The sequence below is a fragment of the Bactrocera neohumeralis genome, chromosome 5 (assembly GCF_024586455.1).
Source record: "Bactrocera neohumeralis isolate Rockhampton chromosome 5, APGP_CSIRO_Bneo_wtdbg2-racon-allhic-juicebox.fasta_v2, whole genome shotgun sequence".
Taxonomy (NCBI): Eukaryota; Metazoa; Arthropoda; class Insecta; order Diptera; family Tephritidae; genus Bactrocera; species Bactrocera neohumeralis.
In genome coordinates this window covers 2,866,278-2,886,550 of record NC_065922.1, presented here as the reverse complement: position 1 = coordinate 2,886,550, position 20,273 = coordinate 2,866,278, and positions in this window count along the sequence as shown.

The following is a 20,273-nucleotide window of genomic DNA, read 5'->3' as shown; positions in this document are numbered from 1 at the left end:
AAAAATAAATGATTTAAAACAAAAAGCAAGAAGAAATTATTACAAATTATTATTATTATTAAATAAATTATTATGGTAAGCAAATATATTGATTATATTGATGATATATACATACATACATATAATGTGACAAAGCATAATGATTGAAAGGAATAAATAAATTGAAGTACAATAAAGAATTTCAAATGAATATCAGTCGGCAACTCTTTCCTTACGGTCGGGCTATTCAAAAATTCTATATACCGAGCTTTTTGTAACTGGTTCATTGTGTAACTGTATTTAGCTGATTGAAGTTCAAAGGTTAATATTGAAAAGTTCAATTTTATGCTTGAAGGAAACTTTCAAAGCTGTTCGATTTGCAAATGGGACTACAAAAGCTTCCCTAAAGGCTGCCAAGCTTACTTGCAGTAATCGCTTTAGCATATACTATGAGTGCAACTAACATAGCAACATTAAAGCTTAGTAAGTTTGTCATCGTTAATTTAGTAGGTGTATGTCCTTGCTATTAAGCTTAAAATACATGTCCCTCTACGTGTTTGCTATGGTTTAAAGATAAGATTATAATTAAGATGCTGATAAGGTGAACTACTAGTAATATATATAACGCTAATTTTTAAAATTTATTTGACCCAACTTTAATATTATATTCACCTCTGCCAAAAAATTATAATAAGTTTCCTTCGAATTCCCTAAAACAAATTAAGCGAGGCATACTTTTGTGCTTCGTTTCCGATTTATCTCTTAACTTTAGATTGTTTTGGACACATATTCAGACAAAAAAACACTACTGACACTAAAGGCATCCTTTGTTTCAGAAAAACTAAAATTTTTTTGTATTAATTCTGTTCACTGATTTTTTATATTCATCGAAACAAGTTCTTGCAAAATCTGCTACATCGAAGAAGATTTCGCTAATAAATAGGCCTAGAGATATACCAACTCTCGAACTATTGGCATACAGCTCTCAAATAATATTGTGACTCTTCTCAGTATTCACTTATCTTGCAAAATTTCTCTCTTTTCGGTCATGTTGGGAATAAGGGGAACTTCTAAACAGCTAATTAAGCCAATAAAATGTTATATATTGTAGATTCAAACATTTGGCTGTAAATTTAGATAATTATCTGCAGTGGCCACAGAAATATAGTGGAAATAATGCAATAGAGTATATGTAGCCATTTCTCTTTCGGCGTTGTTTTAATTTTTTAATTTGTTTTCAGTATAGCCAAGAGCTTGTTCCATGTAAGTTTATTTTAGATAACTACATCACAACAGTTGGTGATATTGTGGCATAATGGTTTTCTGGATTTCTTCGCTCCAAAGACTTTCTGAAATACACGTTTCTTATTTTAAAGTATAATTCTGAATTTTAAGATAAAAGTTGCGTCTCTTAGTAGGCACTGAAAGCGAAAATGCAAATTTTGTATAAACATTTTGAAATAAATGGAAGTTTATAAATACACTCGTGGCCACGCAAACTGTACCACTATACTTTCTTAAAATTTTTTTCGGACTTTTTTGTTCTTTTGAGATTTTCTTCAATTTTGTTTATTTTTTATTTTTTAAGTAAGTATAAGTAAACTAAAATATATTCTCTAATTATAATTATAGTTTATATATTTTTACGTTTAATGAGTAAAACACAAATGAGCTTTTCTGTTCTTAACAAAAGCGGCCGATTATATTGTTTTTAAAGTGATACACCTACTAAACTTCGTGTTTCAATTAAAAAAAAATAAAATAAAATATTAATTTCAAATATTGCGTAAATGAAATTAAATTAAAAAAATATAATTTTCTTTATCACATATCAGTTTCTCACATTTGTAGCTCATTTTGTAAAGCTCACTATCCTTCAATTTATTTATCTATAGCTGAATGTGTTTTGTTTTTAAATTTTAAAATTTTTGACATGTTATTAATGTCATTGTAAATAAAAAATTTCTATACCGCAAAAAGTACCGCTATAAAATGTAGTCAAATATGCAAAATACTTGAAAATTTTGAGCGGTAAGGTTTGCGTGGCCACGAGTGTATTTATACTTTGCTCTATGAATCTCTTATGTACATATTATAATTTATATATATATTTTATATTATACACTCATAGCTTTGCAGTAGGCACATTAATCTCAAATCTTTTTCAAAGTGATAAAGTTGACCCTACTACTTTATTTAAAGATCTATTTTTGTTATACAAAAATTTGTTGCACCTTTGCACATAACGATTTTTATTTTCTAATTATAAATAAATATGTATTATTATTGCAGTAATATTGGACTTTTTATATCAATAAATATTATTATAATTAAATATTTAACCAATATAAAAATAATTTATTATTTATTTTAATAATAATTATGGTTAGGGGGATTTAACTGACTTTTTGGAGTTTTAGGAAGAGCATGTTTTGAGAGTTGGGAACTCTACTGAGGCTTCTCAACCTACACAATGAAGTGACAGTTCTCATGTATCATAAGTAAGTCTGAGGTAAGCATCGAATAAAACAGAGAGACTTATGTCAAAAACATACTATGTTGTATCTCAATTAAACGCCTTTTATGAGCTTTTCCATAATAATTTCTCAGCAGACAATCTTTTATTAGATATGCCATAACAGGGTGAACTTATCAAACTATATTACCCTTCTTCAATTACCTTTAGATTTTAATGGAACCACTCTCTCCATACCACACTATAATTATCCAAATTATCCGAAAATGTATCCAGATGATTACGGATATGCTCTAACTCGATACTCATATTTACTCTTAGATTAAATATATTTCATTGCTACCAATAATGGCACAAAATATTAGAAATTAAAATATCGAAAATATGAGCATATTCAATACATTCATGAACAGATTCATAATTTGAACATTCGAAACCATCCAGGGCAACAAAAAATATAGTATTTTGTAGAACTGTGTTATTTATGGTAGTTATCTAGAAATTTTGAAAAACTTTATCGAATCTCTATACACTTTGAATAAAAATAATAAATTGCATCGTTAAGGTTTTTATTATTTATTTATTTATTTTAATATGACCTGTAAATAAATTTACAGACATACCAGAAAAAAAAGAAAGGGCCTTCATCCCATTTGTATAGATACATATTAATTTACTTATATTTACATTTCAACTCTAAATTAATTTTAATAGCATAGAAGGTAGATGTTTTCTTATATTATCGTAATCTAGTGTTGCTATATGTAGCGGTATTCAAATCACCATTTTGCGATGTGTCGTTGTTGCAAAGTGGTGGTGATTCTTTTGAAAGTAGATATTCGTGCGTTAGTTCTGTATGGCGGAGTTTAAGTCTCATCAAAACACCAGAGTTTTGTCTTAAAATTCGATTTGCTGCCATGTTGTTGAGATAACTTATTCATAGTTTTATAATGAGCATTAATTTTGTTTTCATAATTTGAGACACGACCAGCATTAACACCACCAATAATGTCAGCCTAGAAATCCAACGCAGGGTTGCTCTTGCCAACAGGTGCTACTTCGGACTGAGTAGGCAATTGAAAAGTAAAGTCCTCTCTCGACGAACAAAAACCAAACTCTATAAGTCGCTCATAATTCCCGTCCTGCTATATGGTGCAGAGGCTTGGGCGATGACAGCAACCGATGAGTCGACGTTACGAGTTTTCGAGAGAAAAATTCTGCGAAAGATTTATGGTCCTTTGCGCATTGGCCACGGCGAATATCGCATCCGATGGAACGATGAGCTGTACGAGATATATGACGACGTTGACATAGTTCAGCGAATTGAAAGACAGCGGCTACGCTGGCTACGTCATGTTGTCCGGATGGATGAAAACACTCCAGCTCTGAAAGTATTCGACGCAGTACCCGCCGGGGAAGCAGAGGAAGAGGAAGACCTCCACTCCGTTGGAAGGACCAAGTGGAGAAGGACCGGGCTTCGCTTGGAATATCCAATTGGCGCCACGTAGCGAAAGAAGAAACGACTGGCGCGCTGTTGTTAACTCGGCTATAATCGCGTAAGCGGTGTCTACGCCAATTAAGAAGAAGAAGAATTTGAGACACGTTGTTTTTCAATGAAGTTTGCGAGGCACCTTTTAATATCTTTTTCAGTTTAGTTAGGATGAGTGTGTGCGTCTTTTGCTAATTGATCGGCATTTTCATTACCCATAATGTTTACATGTGCTGGCGTATATACAATTTTTATGTTTTTGCCTCGTCTGAGAGTCTCTTTGACCCTATGTGTGAGAATAACGCTAATATTTGCCGATTTTAAAGCGTTTATTGATGAGAGACTATCGGCTCATATTATTAGATTACGGCCTTTGGGTTTTAATTTTGCAGCTTCTTCAATTGCTGTAATTTCCGAGGTGAATATAGCCGTGTAGCTAGGCAAAAGTCCATTTTTGATTAGTTCTTTAGATTCTGTTGTAATAGCAAAAGTGTTTTCAACTTTCTTTGAACCATCACAGTACCAAATTAGACAGTTCGTTTGCTTCCATTTTCCCACTACCTCAGCATGTTTCCTTAAAGCAAGTGGGTTCGTTTTATTTTTGGTAAACCAAACCATCCATCTTCTTGTGATTGTAGGATTAATTTTTAGGCACCTTTTCGAGTGAGCTGGAGCCTTAAAGTCTGTGTACAAGATGTTATCTGAGTTTTGTATGCAGTTATATATTTTATTCCCAGTTAATTTAAAAATGCAGTCTTCAATAGTAGGAAGTTTCAGTTCAAAGAGTATGCCTGCAATTGGAGTTGTTCGAAACGCGAGACTAATTATGCGCGCTGCCATGTGGTAATATTTTTTGATTTTCTGCAAACAGCGTTTGGATGTTTTGCCATATATAATGAGGCCATAGTAGATTTTCACCAATATCAAGGCTTTCATGATATTTAATAGAGACTGTGCACCACTTTCCATTCTGCATATGATTTTGAGTAGATTTATACGTTTTGAAAGGTCTTGACATAGGTCTGCAATTTAGTATTTCCAAGTCAGTTTTTGTTCGAAGGTTATTCCTAGGATTTTAAGATAGCGCACACTTTCTATTACATATATTAATATACATATATTGCATATATGTAGTGCTGGTTGTAGGGTGACGAACAACTGACGAAGACAATGTACTCACCTTAAACTTGACGAGAAAACAATGACTTAACGAAACACGACACGACAAACGACGGCTCGGACATTTCTGAAAGAAAAGACGAACGGGCAGTACGATTTATACCGCAGCGGAAGACCTAAAACCTTAAGATTGTAAAGAAGTTACTTTTAAACTATTTTAACTACTTAATTCTAAATAAATAATTTCATAAAACCTAACACTGGTTTTATTACTGGAAAAGGAGCTGACCAGGTGAGAATTCCTACATATATGTAGGTGCTTACACTTTTCAAAATTAACAGATGCACCAGATGTTAATGACCAATTTGTAAATAAAGTAAACAACTTTTCCAAATCATTAATGTAAGTATTTACATCATTAATTTTCGAAACAAAATAGAGATCATCTGCATATAAATAGTGGGATATGTTATCAACTTTTTTCATTAAAGCATTTATTTTTTCAAATGCGATTAGAAATAACGCCACCGATAGGGGAGAACCCTGTGGTACTCCATTTTCTAATTTTTTTAAGTTTGATTTATTTCCGTTTGCGTTGACCATAAATGTTCTATTTGATAAAAAAGCTTTTGTATAGTTGTAGATTTTTGGACTAACTTTCCACTGATCAAGTTGATTGAGTATAGAGTGGACACCTATACGATCAAAGGCTTTTGTAAAATCAACACTTATAACAGAGCAGTGATTTCGAGTTTTGAGCTTTTTTTCTCAGTATATCTGAAATAATATGACCTTGAGTACATAACTACAATAGATACATGATTTAATTTCTAAATTAACCTTTTATGTCAGCTCTACAACACTTTAGTTCGTAAATTGAAGGTAAAGCCATTATTTGAAACCTTAAAAGCATTGAAAAAGCTTCTTAAATTTACCTGTATTCTTTATTTTTTGTTTCGGTTTTACGAATTGAATTAGTAAATACAACAACAAAAAATGTTTTTTATTAACAATCATTCGGCCCAGCAAACAATTCTATGGCTTAAAAATGCCGATCGTTGCAGGAATGTATCGCAGCACTTTGTGCATCTAAGCGTACATGAGAGCTCTGAATGCCGTATTCAGCAGAATAAAAATGAAATCATAATACAAAATAGAACAGTTATGCAGGAAATGTTTGCCCTAAACTGCTGGTTGATTCGGTTTTAGACTACACTTTTGTGATGGAAAAATCACAGAGAAGCAAACAACAGCCACCGTTTCCTAGTGAAACGCGCGGGTCAGCAAAATCAGCAGGTGCACCAATTCCATTAAAAGCATTGTCCCGTGCACGTATTCCATCGAGAGTACAAAAGGCGACCTTACATGCTGGAAAAGCCTAAACAAGAAAAAATATAATTTTGATTGCAAAAATATAAGCGGCAGCTTTGGTGTGCTTTCCGGCGCTGTCAGCAGCATTGATGAGTGATTTTGCTTTTGGCGAAATCATGCATTTTATCTGTTTGGGAGAAAATAGTTTTATGAACATGAGCAACAAAGCACTCACACATACCCGAATATGAGGTACATTCTAATATCATATTATTATTGATTGCAACTAAACCACAACGAATGCCACCATAAAAATGCCACTGCAACTGTAATGAATGCCATCATATATGCCATGTAATGACGAGCTGCTCTCTGCTCGTCCTTGCCACAATCCGCCAGTGATTTCATTTCTACAGCAACTCATTTAATGATCGTCACCGAAACACAACCAGCATTGATGAATTTGTCATTTCCAGCATATGAGGAGAGGTAGAAGAACAAACCGTTAAGCGGATGAACCTGCATAAATCAAAACAAAGCAAAAATTATATGCATATGCAAAAGCCACAACTATCATTTCCACACAAAATGACAATTTATTTCATTTTTTATTTTTTATTTCATTCTCTTCTAACCCTTCACCGCAGTTAAGTAAATGCATAAAAATACCAGAAAAGCAGCTCAGGCCTTTTAGGCAGCGAGCCTGAGCTGCATTTCTTTGATGGCGAGTTCCCTAAACTTTGAATGTAGGAAAATGGGAAATATTTGAAATTATAAATGGAATTGGCTTTTGATTCTCTGAAGCTGAAGTTCTATTTCCATTCCATGTGAATGCAAATACTCATACTCTACTCTGGAACTGTCCTTTGCACAACTCAGAACTTTGTGTAAAAACCAAGATGGGAGCTTTTCATATTTTTCCAGTATTTCCGCGTTGTCGCTTCATTTGTAACATTCCACTTGATATGTGTCTTGTTTAGATATGGCAAGTTACAAGCGGCTTGCGAAGCAAAATTATGAATTGACCTATGAATGTTGAGAGTAACGGTATGTGTGTTCTAACTTTGTAGGGCTATATAATATATATGTAGAGAAGGTACAATCTTCTATAAGAGTGTACAGCTGCTGGCGTATGCCGACGATATTGATATCATCGGCCTCAACACCCGTGCCGTTAATTCTGCTTTCTCCAAAACGAAATATCTCCTGTCATCAAACAAACAGTCGTCGCACTCGCGACTTAGCACTCACGTCACTGTTGACAGTCATAACTTTGAAGTCGTAGATAATTTCGTCTATCTTGGAACCAGCGTAAACACCACCAACAATGTCAGCCTAGAAATCCAACGCAGGATTGCTCTTGCCAACAGGTGCTACTTCGGACTGAGTAGGCAATTGAAAAGTAAAGTCCTCTCTCGACGAACAAAAACTAAACTCTATAAGTCGCTTATAATTCCCGTCCTGCTATATGGTGCAGAGGCTTGGGCGATGACGGCAACCGATGAGTCGACGTTGTGAGTTTTCGAGAGAAAAATTCTGCGAAAGATTTATGGTCCTTTGCGCATTGGCTACGGCGAATATCGCGTTCGATGGAACGATGAGCTGTACGAGATATACGACGACATTGACATAGTTCAGCGATTTAAAAGACAGCGGCTACGCTGGCTAGGTCATGTTGTCCGGATGGATGGATCCAGCTCTGAAAGTATTCGACGCAGTACCCGCCGGGGGAAGCAGAGGAAGAGGAAGACCTCCACTCCGTTAAAAGGACCAAGTGGAGAAGGACCAGGCTTCGCTTGGAATATCCAATTGGCGCCTCGTAGCGAAAAGAAGAAACGACTGGCGCGCTGTTGTTAACTCGGCTATAATCGCGTAAGCGGTGTCTACGCCAATTAAGAAGAAGAAGATATCCCGACTACATGTGGCTATATAAATTTGCATTGGAGAGTACGTAGCTTCAGTTGCAGCTTTATTAAGAAAATTATCCATTCAGGGTGGTGCGAATAGGTCAAAAGAGTTGGTTTTGTGTTGCAAGAATTCGTGTCTTTAAAAACAAGTTATATATATTTCTATATACACTAATAAATAAATTTTAGTAAAGTGCTATGTTTAGTAAACAAATAAGTTGCACTAGTGGGTTTGCATTTATGAACATTGTTTACATATATCGATATAAATTATACATATATTCGTTTTAAGGAAACAAATCTAGCTGGGTGGCTTTTGGATTTTATGGGATGAACAATTTACTGTTGTGTGCGAAGTATTTTAACAAGCTTCTCCTCCGTTTTACTTTTCCCTGCCTTTCCGTACCCTTGTGGTTTTGTCTTTTCCTACACACTAAAGCTCTTTTGAGAATAATTTAACGTTGACACTATAGCCGTAGGCATCATGTTGTTGTCGTTGGATGATCTGCGTACTAAAATTAGCAAAATTATGGCTGCTTACGTGATTAAAGACACATGTTGAGGCCATCTGCTGGCTTCCAAATGGCTTTAAGTATAATTATGTGACTAAGTGAAAAGGCGAAAATGTTTTCCAAGTTGAAATTACTATAATTTGGTGGTTTATAGTTGTGAGCTTAGAACAAGATTACTTGAGGAAATTTCGATTGAGAAGTTCAAAATGGGTTGATATTTAAGTAAATATTGTCTAAATTGTTGGACGGAATTTGTTTTGTCAAAGGACAAAAGCGGATTAGCGTTTTAGAAATTGAGTTTCCAGTTAATTTCTTTTTTTTAGCTAAACATGTTTCTCACTTGGTTCAGAGCCACTCGCGAATAAATATTTTAAGAGTATACCTTGGCGTATGAGCAACCTGAAATGCTGACTAAATCAGTTCTGAGAAAAGCATCTACACTTAATCAGTATGTCGCAAAACAAGTTCAAATTGCATTAGTTATGACGACTCTAGAATGTAATCACTGGTATTAGGATGCAACCTGAGCCCATAACTTGATATATGTATATCCCAACTTACTACTAAAAACACATATAATTATTTGCATATTTGAGTATGTCTACATCTCAATGACCATAGCCGCCTAGCATTAAGTGTAATGTGGTTTCTTAAGTCAAGTAAAGTTACATTGAGGTTGTTCTGTTAAATATACTAAAGGTAATTTAAAGCAGGAGAGTAATTGACGTAAATATTTAAATGAATCTTATTGCTCAGACTAAACTGTGAAGTTAGAAATGTTGTTTGTTTAGACTAAATGAAAGAATAAGAAGGTTAACGTACTGGAAAATCTGTGAAAACTCGTTCCAAAACTTTCACTTCATAACAAATGTATTATTGGAAAAGCTGTTCTAAAACTTTCATTGAAAACAGAAGGTGCCTAAATTATATACCATCAGTTTATGATCCCATTCGCATGTGACTGCTGGGTAACCTATTCAACCGGTGCAATAAATTGGTTTCCAATAAGTTTGTTTTTGCTAATTTTAACTTACTTGAAATGGCACAAGCTACGCCGATTTGCTTTTCTACAAAGAATCATTATTTTGCGCTAATAGCAATTTACTAAACTCACCATTGCATTTGTTCGAAAACTATTCTTAAGCGGTCAGTAGGGTAATCTGGCCTGTTTTTTGACAGAAATTTTTACTCTACAATAGAATGTTCCTCACATATCATGAGGTATATCGTGGAATGTATAAACAAACTTTTTCGGAATTTTTTGATGACATCTGTCGGAAAAATGGCTAGGTGAATGAGATGCGTTTTCTCACATGCGGACACGACTTCTCACGTTTGGATCATCTGAAACACAAAAACCCAATTTATTCTTAAAAAGTACGTAAATGGTTGTCGTCCCTACTAAAATCCTGAAAAAATGTTGATAAACAAAAAAGTAATTAACGTTTTTTCTTTTTAATTTTTCCCCATGTTTTTTTTACATATTCCGAACGACGAGCGGTATTATTATTTTTGGGCCTCTTTCGAAACCTTCCAATCGTAAAGTGGGTTTCTACCATAATTCTAAGGGTATAAGGGAACAGAAAATGCAAAAAAAAATGAAAAAGGATTACCCTACCCGTAAGCCAATAATTCATTGTCATATCAAATAATAAAACATTTATTTGTAGCTCCATAAGTACAAATATGGAAATTCTTGGTTGACTTGTGCACAATTGAACAAAGGATTGTATTTTGAGGGAAATAATTCCACAATTTTGATACTTCTTCTGTTTAACGCCTTTGTGTTTTTTGCATTCGTTTATTCGTGTTTCCAGCGCATTCATTAATTTTATTGCCATTTGTCTAAATGTAAATTTTACTTTAGTTTGGAGTATCTTCATCCACATCCCCTGGTATTTTTTAAGAAAGTGCATTGTTTTTATCAAGTCCCTCATTAATAAAATGTGTTTATATAAGCGCTCTTTCCAAATATTTGCAATACTAAAATAAAATGCATAACGAATAAGTTCTCTAGTTGAAAGGTTAAGTTTGTATTGCGATTGTTTTGCTAGAAAACAAACGATGGGATTAACAAAAGATAATAATAATCATTCATATATTTGAATAGTTAGTCTAATAGTCTTTGGACCGATTCGAATTTACATAATTATTCAAAACACTTTTCTGTTTCCATATGCCTTCCTCGATGTTCAAATAAAAACTGAAGTTTGTTCTTGGAAAAAAATTTTAGCTTGGATTTGCAGATATCTGTGTTTAATACTCACGATTCGCCGCAGATGGTGAAAGCTGTGCAGCTAACACTCAGAAGTGCAAATTGTAATGGATATATATATTAAAGTGCATTTGCATAGTAAAAGTTAATCACGGCAGCAGAGCATACTGCTTTTAGTTTATCTTTAGACGTGTTTGTTGACTCCCCTAATCGCTGCATACAGGTATGCAAAGTGTGTGTTCAGGCTCCGCCGAGTCGGACTGAATGTGAATGCCCTATAGTGGGTAAAAGGACGTTATGGGTGTGGCGGGGAAGAAGTCTGTGAAAAGGCTCGAGTATTTTGCATAATTTATGCTGTGGCATTTTTTTTGTGTGTGTCTAAATGTGTTATCAGGGTCACTCATCACTTTATAAGCAGTAAGTAAACACCATTAGGAGATGATGGGCTTTGGGCTCCACAGTTTTTTAGAACCTCGTTCAAGTTGGACACAGCTCTATTTCTTCCCTGTGTCTTCCCTATTTATAGACCGTTTAATAGGCACTAGCGTGCAATAAAACAGGTGGCGTATGATTCGATTTTACCAAACTCATGAGCCATAATAGGTATTTTGTTGTTTCGAAGTTGTGCAATTCGTGCAGATTGTATCTAGGAGTCCATTATATAAATTTGTACCGTATTTCGGTATCGGCAGCATATATGCTTCAAGTTGAGCAAATCAAAGTGGGTGCCACTGCCTACGCGTAACATCTTGCCACTACACTTTCATTTTAGTTTAAAGCACTACTCGCATATTTTCTATTTGTCACCTATGTATTTGCATGTAAATGTCTTATTCCTTTCCTTATGGTTGCATTAACAAAACATTAATTTTAGTGTAAATCCTTTGCAAACCATTAGCTGAAGAGGCAAAACTATTATATTGTGAAGTGGATCAGTACAAAAAAAAATCCTAAACAGTACTACTAGTAGCGGCTGCACACCTCTTCTGAGAGAAAATTACTTTATTATCCACTGTAAAAATTATTAAACAATTTCCTCAACGCTTTTGATGCTCCTCAGGTGGACGAAATTTTTGCGATATGAATTACAGTTTTCATGGTATTTGATGTTACCCACCTGAACCTGAAAAGCCATTATATATGGGTATGAATTGAAAAAACAGTAAATAATTCTACCATTCATAGTTCATAAAACCATTGCTTGACTACCACCATTCATACTAGACTTCGATTGAGTTCGCTTCGCACATTGTTGAAAATTTCTTTTCAATTTACATATTTGCTTTTGCCGCCTCTGACGTATGACTTATGAAATACCAGTACTTCGAATGGATTGAATGCACGTTGATTCAAAAGTCAATGCAATATGGTTGAGGACAGATTCAATGTGTCGAGCGCTGGGGCAGTCGGTAAGGAAGGTGGAACGATCCCCAAGGAATCAATGTGAATTCGGACCATTGCTCACACAATAATGCAGGCATCATGGCATCACAACATCGAGTAGTGATTATAATTCTGTCAGCACACCATTATTAAAGGCTCCATTGAAGCAGATGAATGAATGCATTTGCGAATTGCAGGCGAAATTTTATTTTTTCATTGGAGTAAATTGCAAAATTATAAGAAATAAATTTCAGCTGTACAAAGTTTGCAACTATTGATTTTGTCTGATCCATTTTTTTAGCTTTTTCATTTACACAACTCCGAAGTGACATGTCCTCTTGCAATATCTTTACGGTTCTATATAAACCGACTTTGCAGCTCTCTCTACTTTGACTGAAGCAATACAATTTAAAGTTGTTTGAAAATAAAACGTTTATTGATTGCAAGTTTTTTTGCACAAATGTCCAAGTGAAGAAAGTTCGAAGAATCTTCTGACTTTGGCCATTGTAATTGTAGTTGCTGTGAAACTGAGCTTTAATTAAAATGGTGAAGTTGTTACCAAAACACCAATCTAATCAGTCGTTTTTTATTTGGATTTATGTCAATGATGACGACGACGGCTCTGTTTTATAAATCACAGTAAACGATTTGATGTCTTTGTTAATAAACGTTCTTGGTGAGTTCAAACGTCTGACAATTCAAAGAACAAAATACACTAATTATAGAAAAAAATCAACGGAAGAATTAAAAAAGCAAATTATAAATGAAGTTTATTTCAATAAAGAAGATAGCTTCATTAACTCACTTCAGTGAAGGAAAAGCATAATAGTTAGTTCTATATTTGAAAAGCTCTGAAGCCAGTAAAATCATCTGAAAAATCTAGATTTTCATTTTCATAAAGCAATAGAAAGAAAAACAAACCTGCCAAGAAAATCATAACTTAGGACTCTAAGATGGTGTTTTGGTGTTTTTGAAATAAAGCCCTGAATTCTGAGTAATTAATAAGTGCTTCAAAGGTCCTTTGTTGCATCCTTAAATGCCGAAACTGCATTGTGCTGAGCAATGCACATATTTCGCAGAAGTTCAGAAAAAGATTTCAAAGGTTATCTCAGCAAAAACTTCGCAATGACAAGCACTTCGATGATTAACTTTGCTGTCTCACTGCGTATATTTTACGCTACGATCTTTCGTGCGCCGCCGTTCATAGTTTCTACTTTTCAGATAGTATTTTTCCTCTTACCAGCACGCACACATACATACATACTGAACGATTTTGATTCTGCGAGAGACCTTGAACCTGATTAACACCCCTGACGTTGTTATGTGAGAGTTTATATGGATGCTTAGTGACAGGAAAGTCAACTAAAAAATGTGAAAAGCCGAAATGTCACTTTTAATGGCATCTATGCTTGTGATTCAGCGCCAATAGAAGAAAAGAGAAAGTGAGCGGGAGATGAAGCATTTTCTGGCATGAGTATGTTTTTGCTATTAGCTAGCTTGTGTTTATGCAGCACTTTAGCGTTGTAATGGGGTTTCGTCCATAGCTGAGGTATGCTCCGCCGCTCCAGGGTCAGCCCTGGGACCCACGAACCCTCAGCCAAAAAAAATATTTACTTTTTGTAATAGTAGATGTATCCACACCCCTTATGTGGACGATTATATGGCGAGTCAGGTGGAATCGATTGGATTTGGTGTGCCAGGCGTTGGTTCTTGTCGAAGTCGGCACGGTAATTACGGTAAGGTGGTCCTTCTATATTCTGGTGAGGAGTAGTCAGTACAGTATTCTATGGATCCCCTGCGAAGGAGAAATTATAGAAATATTAATATGTTAACCGAACGCGTTGACCTACGGTTAGCAACTCCCCGAGAACTATCCCTTTTCTCTCTTCTGTACTTACATGCGAGTCGCCTGTTAATCGCGTTAGTTTGGTAACGGTGCATTATGGTGTGCAAGCAGTGGTACTGACGCCGTTCGAGGCAGCGCAGCTGTGACTGATATATTAACGGTGCACTAGTGTGCAGGCTGTGGTAGTGACGCTGCTCGAGGCAGCGCAGCTGTGATATCGCTGTATCGCAAACCAACCGAGACTACGGTCGAGCCGATTGGTGTGTTACCTTTTCAACGCAATGCCTGCGAATCCTAACAAAATACCCAATTCTACTGTATATAAGGCAGATCCATTGCGAGCACTGGCATAACACCGAGGTGTAATACCTTTTCAACGCAATGCCTGCGAGGCCTAACAAAATACCCAACTCTAATTGCGTGCACTGGTAACACACCGATTGGTGTGCTACCTTTTCAACGCAATGTCTACAAAAACTAACATATGTACTTCACTTACCACTGCCTATTGCTGCTTGCTGCTGTGTGACCGTCCTGGCTGGGGAGTTGGAAGAAATGATCGCATTTGGTGTGAAGTGCTTGCTTATATAAAAGCATAACGCAGCTTTGGTCAGCGTAGTGAGGTAAATTGTGTGCAGTGAGGTGAAGTTTAGTAAGTGTAGGATATTTCTAGTATGGTGGAAAGCACTATGTTGAGGTATGGTAAGGATAAATGATGTACAGTGTTGGAATAAATTATTTTAAGGTGGTAAAAGCCAAGTTACAACGTTTTATTACATTAGTGCAACAAGTTGCAAGTGCAGTGCGATTTATTCCGCGTGTCTGTTTTCACTTCAGCGAATTGTTTAATACTCGTGAACGGCAGGGACTGGCAATTAATGCCACAAAGTGTTTTAAAGCACTGAGAGCGGTGGGATGAAAAATTAAAATGTCAAGTTGAAAGTGGAAAATTAACCTGAAAGTTCATATACAAACTTTTTATTATATTTGCTTAAATAAATTAATAAAAAATCAAAGTTCCAATAAATTATATTTCCTTTGTTCCAAAAAGAATCGTAGTATCAGCATTATTGAAAAAATGCTAACTGGCTCCCTCAGAAAAAAAGGTGATCTTGGTTACCATTTAGATGGTAAATTGAATAAACAAGAAGTAAGAACCTCTGCACGTAACTTTAGGAAACAATAAAATACATTATATGCAAATATAAGCAAGAAATATTTTAAGTTTGGGCGCATTGTTCCAAGAATTATTGCACGTCGATTGTTGCATGCAAATTGCATTTGCACTATGAAACTCACATGTTCGCACTTACGTAGTTACCTCATGTTCACACACGCTTGTGCTTAAGCACTTGTGCCAGTAGCATGTGAAGCATGTGAGCACGTGAGCACGTTTGTAGTTGGTTAAGCAATTTATGTAGCGTATACGCCACGTTGTCCGAAGTTACATCAACAACAGCATGTTCTGGAATACACATAACTGTATTTCTCTTAGATGCGCACATGTTACTATTACTCAATGGGTACGTAAGCTCTGTGTTCGGCGACTTACATACCCTGATTCACCGCCTCTTATATTTTCCTAAGTGCACGCTTTCCTATAAATGAAGTGCCTTATAAGGTGGAATCAAATATTAACACACCACTTGGCGCGCACTTCATTTCAATATGATGCTGAGTGTCAGGTGAACAGCTTTGGCGTCATCTGGCTAAGCACAAAAAATCTTCTCAATACAGGAATCGATGAAGCATTTTCAGCTATGAATCAAAGATGTCTTTTCATTGAAAATCTGAATATTCTAGTCTAATAGTTCATAAAACTTCATTGAAATAGTGGAGGGTCCAAAGATTGAGCATTCAAGCAACACTTGGATAGAAACATACTTGAGAGATGAACTAGCTCTACAAGTATTTGCACTTTTCTCGTAGATGGATATTCCTCACCTATCTGAATGAGTATCTATAAAAACTGAAGAATATTAAACCTAACTACCTTTAGTTTCGGGATTGCTTTTATTCTTAATAAAAATATATTTTATGTCTTGGAGTGTGCTAAGCTGGGAAAAGCTCCGTAAAAGATTTGCAGAAGGCAAAAGCGGGTTCAAATCCAAATACCAGGGGCTTCATTCATTCAAATCTACGTGCAGATTCTACTTACATGAATTTGGAAAAATATAAGTAATATTGGTTTTAGAGTTTATGGTTCTGTTTAGCTAGCAATAGGCTGATTTGTTTCCATGTAACCCATGGATTTCCTCGGGTTAAAAACAGCTTTTTTTAAAATTGTTTTCTCATTTAAAAAATGAAACATTTTATTAGAATTTTTTATTGTTACGAACATAGAATGTTGACAAAGAAATTCCGAATTTTTTGAAGAAAATACTTTGGAACTTGGAAAAAGGTAAAAAAGGATTTGATTTTTGGCAAACATTTTTACAAAAAAAAAAAAAAAATGAAAATTTCAGTGAAAATTTCGCGAAATTTTTTTAATAATAGTTTTAATCGAAAAAGCCTTCGTCCAAGTCTATAAGAATTGTATCTACAAAGACCTGTGTAAAATTTCATTAAGGTCGGTTGAGTAGTTCTTGAGAAATCTTGTCAATGGACTTCAAAAACACAGTTTCGAGAAAAACGCGTTTAATGCCAATATTAAAGAGTTTTTGTAGAATTTAATAAGACAATAAAAAAATCGGATTTTTTAAAACTCGTGACCTCGTAAAGTGAAAGCGAAAATCCCACTCAACTCATAATTTAATAAGAAAATAAATTCGGACAATAACTTTAGACAAAGTTTAGTAGCTATATAGAAGTCAGTCGAAGCTTAGCAGATTTGCCATTTCTCTATTTGGTATTTCTTTTTCACATAATACTTTTATAAGCTCCTGAATTTTTAGACTTATTTGGATAGTAATAAAAAAGTTTAGAAAAATCTTCAAATATTTTTATTATAAAGTTATAGTCAATTTATAAAAACTAACACTTATAAATTTTTCAGAACTTATTAATTATTCTAAAACTTTTATGTATCGCTTTATGACTTACTCTAAGAAGAACAAATTTCGCAAAACAAATTTCAAAATTTTGAGTACGTGACTCAAGAAAACTTGCAACAAAATTTTCAAGGTCTCCTTCTCAAGTGCTTGCTGTTTACGTGCTCGCTTTGGGACTTGAAGTCTGCTGACACACAGCTGCCGCGCTAACTTTCAGCCTGACACCAGCACAAATCTCAAAGCGACACTTTCAACGACGGTTAGCGGAAAATGTACTGCTGCCTTCAGGAGCGCAGTTGTCATAAAAATATGATGAATGTGGCATTAAATTCAATTTGGGAATCATTTCTGTGTAAATGATTGTTCACTTTGTCAAGTGTAAGTGGCCGAATGCAGGAGAAACAGAGTGGGAAATAAAAAGATAATTTCAGCAATGATGCTGAGAGCGGAGAAAGGAGGCGAATGTTTACACACTTCGATGTCACCGACAGTTTTGAATATGCATAAATATGTAGTCGAAATTCGAATCTGTAAATGTGAACTTATTACGATCAATTCGAATGATACAGAGGATATGTTAAAGCTGCGTCGATATTAGTTTTTAAGATACGATTTCACTACTATCGCAATAACAGGTGAAATAAAAAGAGTGAGAAAGAAAAATTAAAATAATACAGGTTGCAAGCTGACATAAACATTTGACATCATTGAACCGCCACCTAACAGATATTTGCTGAGAAGGTCTATATTTATTCAATATCCAAAAATGTGGAAGGCAATTTATTGAAATTCATGTCGATACATAAAAAAGTTCAAAATAGTCGACAATATATTATATTTCAAACAGGTTTCACCTCAAGTCTCGATGCTTCAGCTTCACTTTCCACTTGTAGACTAAAGTCCAGGCATTGATTAATCGGTTACGAGGTAATGGCAAAGACTATACAATGGAAATCTGTGAAAAGCGAAAGTCAGTGCGTTCAACACAAAGGAATAACCCACAATGGAATTGCATGCCACCATCTTGACAGTAATCGCTTCAGAGTATCCAAAACAGAAATGCCAAGCACCCAACCGAAACGGTCAAGCCGACAATCCGCCACTTACACTTCACAGGAAATGGCTTTCGATTGCAAACGAAAACGGAAGTTGTTTTCCTTTTTCGCTTCCGTTGCAGACGTTGCTTTGTGAATACCTCTTGACAATGCCTTCTTTGCTGACCTCTCCATCGCTCATCCTGCGCGTGAGTACACTACATCTTAAATTGGCTGAACGCCAGAGTCGCTTTTTTTCGACTCTCTTCCGCGATAATTGCCGATAAAATTGATGCATTTGCCTTGAAGCTGTTGGCAATGCGTAAATACATTTGCAGCGGTTTTGTTTACGACAAGGTTCTAAATTCGTTTGTAGAGAAATCGAAACAAATTTGAAATTTCTACATTTTAGAAGTCAATTCCATTACTCCCATTGTGTTCGCCTAAAATTCAAGAACGCAATGTGGGACTTTTGATTATCTCATCTGCAGCAGTTTCATTGAATAATTTGCTTCCCCCTCTCAAGAGGTATTCATGACAACATTCTAAGCTCCGACTGTTCAAAGCACAATTCAAACTAGAGCAGTTGATTTATTATCATAGTTTAAAACTATCTTAATATTTACATAAATTAGGCTAAAACAACGGAGAAGAAAAATTTCGAATGGCAATTGCTTCCGTTGGCACCATAATGCCTTGTTTTTATGTTGCACAGAGCATAATAGCTTTGTTCACCTATGTGTTGTTATACTATAGAGTAATACATAATATACTTGTAGTTATGTAAGTGTTTATCTCTCTTGAAGCTCTCTGAAGAGATTATTATATCATATGGGCAGTATCAGATACATTGCCCACAAATTCGGGTTATGTTATATAAATTCCATAACCAGTGTCCATGTGAAAATTTTTAATATGAAAAAGAACTATCAGATAATCACCTAAGCTTTAATATATTCATAATATCATACTCGACCGCAATTTCCAAATTAAACAGACGTAAAGGTTTCTTCGCAAGGGTATTTTGAAGACTCAAAGCTGAATTATTAATTCTCATATCAATTTGTACACGAAGGCTTACGAATTACAACAAAGAAAACCAAACTTGGGAATCTATAATACCAAAAAGTTTTCGACGAGTAGATGACATCAGTTGAGAAGTACTCAATGTCGCTGATTCACTGTCATATATGGATGTATATCGAAGCAACCGGAACGAAACCGGAATTTTATCCACCAAAGACTACCAAATCGGCATCATTCATAGAAATTACATCCGGAATGTTTTTGCCATTACAACAACAACAACAAATTCATGGAATAATGTTGCCTTAACCAAGATGTGTGTTGAATCTCCTAGTGGCCCGCCTTTATATTTATTGTATATGTGATTAACATAATTGCTTTCTGTTCTCTGAGCTGACTGACCGAGCTCCTTAAAGTGCGAATGTGTTTGCAGATATTTGCAAACTTGGTCACCCCATTAGATTGTTGCCCATTTCGGTTGTCCTCGTTGACGTTGGTCACACTAACTTGTTACCTGTATGATATCCGTAGATGTTTTGTTATCCAAGGCAGATGTGTAAATCTAGTTTTGATAGAAAAACATATTTACTGTGACATTTAATTATTTTGGCCTAAATGTGTGCATGTACTAATACTCATGTATAATACAAATATGAATGGGTGTAAGTGTTAAATGATTTCATAAATTTTAATTAATAGTAGCAAAATTATACTTTGTTCTTGCATTACTTTGTTAATTGGAAGTTATTCTCGGATTTGTGTACATCTGGGATCTGAATTTTATAATTTAAGCAAATAAGCATTTAAGTTAGTTTGCCAGTTTTCCACTTGACTTTCGATTTTATAGAAATTACACAGTGCATTTAATTTTAATTTTTACAGAAAATGCAAATTTTTCGGTTGTTATATCGGATTATGGACGAAAAACTATTTTGGATTATTACCCGTATAAATTCGTTCGTACTAACTTCGCTGTGGATAATAA